The sequence below is a fragment of the Rosa rugosa genome, chromosome 1 (assembly GCF_958449725.1).
Source record: "Rosa rugosa chromosome 1, drRosRugo1.1, whole genome shotgun sequence".
NCBI lineage: Eukaryota > Viridiplantae > Streptophyta > Magnoliopsida > Rosales > Rosaceae > Rosa > Rosa rugosa.
In genome coordinates, this window is record NC_084820.1 from 66,535,150 (window position 1) to 66,537,068 (window position 1,919).

The following is a 1,919-nucleotide window of genomic DNA, read 5'->3' on the forward strand; positions in this document are numbered from 1 at the left end:
GTATATGTCGATGATATGAACATAATAAGTACTCTTGATGAAATAAGAGAAACCGCAAGCTACTTGAAATCCAAATTTGAGATAAATGATCTTGGGAAAACTCGAATTTGTCTAGGCCTTGAACTAGAATACCGAGTTTGTGGAATACTAATCCACCAGTCTGCGTATGTCCAAAAGTGCTCAAGCGATTTAACATGGACAAAGCGCATCCTGCTAGCACTCCCATGATCGGTCGAAGTTTGGATGCAAAGAAAGATCCATTTCGTCTAAAGGAAGATGACGAAGAGGTGTTGTGTGACAACCCGTATTTTAATCATATTCTAGCAATGTCAGTAACCATTTAGCAAATTAGAGAGTTTAATTCTATTACCAGCAACATATTTTGTTTTGTATCAACTTCACCATATGGGTTAATATATGGGTTAAAAAATATGAGTTCAGTGATCATTCGAGCCCCTTTGAATCCAATATTCCTGGTAAGATTCTAACTGAAATTATTTAGTATATTCGAATCCATTGAGCAACTATAGAACTTTACAACAGCCTAATAATTATGGCCTTATGATTACAAACATAATTTGTTCTACTATATTATGCTAGTAGAACATAATTTTTTCCCGACACAAAGATTGCAACTCATTGTATAATATTATGTAGAGCATCTCCAAATTTTGTGTACATTATCAGCTGCAATGTGGAAACTTGTGGCTGAAGTGGATAAAACACTGATTCCTTATTTTATTTTATTTTATTTGAGGATGATGCACCTGGATTAAGAGTCATAAACAAACAAGCATTGAGTTTGGTATTTCACTATTTTGCAAAGTAGAGAACAAACTTTACAATTTGGATTCAGTTGGGTGAATGTGATTACCTGGGAAACATATTCTTTGTCTAATAATACAGGTCCTTCTACTTAATAAACGTATTATTTTTCCTTCATTTATAGGTAAAAAAAATTGAATTATTGTATAATGATGTTTGATTCATGATTGAATTGTCAAATAGAAAAAAGAAAAAGAAACAGATTTACAAGGGAGGGTAGTTAGGGTAATTTATAAAAAAGATTGAATTAAAGTAATAGAAAATTATAAAGGACGTTCTAAAAGTGGATACGTGAACTTTATTAGATAGTTATTATAGGTAACAAGAGAGAGAGAGAGTTAATGAGGTCTAGAAGGATCGGCTTAGACCCACATAACCAAGATATAAAAGAAAAGGAGAAGTCTAGAAAGGGAGAGAATTCAGAAGAGAGAAGGAAGTAGAAGAAGAAAAAAAAAAACAGTAAAGAGAGTCTAGAACACTCTTCATGAATCTCTCATTTCTCTCTGTTGGTCTCTCACCTTGCTCCACCGAAAATCACCTCCATGCTTGTCTTTTATCATCTCGGGTTAAAGAAGAAAAGGAAGAGAACCTTCCCAACATGGAAGTTCTCGGAGTATCTAACAGTTTCTTCTTCTGTATTCATAATAAGATGATCTCCTTCGTCCTGAGGTGTTGATCTGCTCGGGCATGATCTCGAAGACTGGAGAAGCATAGTTCATGTTTCTTCTCCGATTGCAGAACTAGAATTGGGTAATTGCTTGTGTTTACCTAATTTCATTTTAATGGCTATCAAGGTTTGTGTTTTCTTATGCTTACAATTATACTTACGTATGGATGATGATAATATAAATTTGTATATGATTTGGTTTATAATTAACCAACATACTGGGTGTCAAAATGATTGTTGTTATGCTAACAGATTCTAAGAATTGAAATGAAATTGAAAGAACTTTAATTTGTGAATATCAATGAACTTAAATCTGGTTAGGCCCGGGATATAATTAAGGAGGGATCAAGTTCCCTTGGGTGAAAGACCCTAAACCCAATTGGGGCTCGTGGATTTGAGCGGGTAATTAAGTAGGGATTGTGCCTCT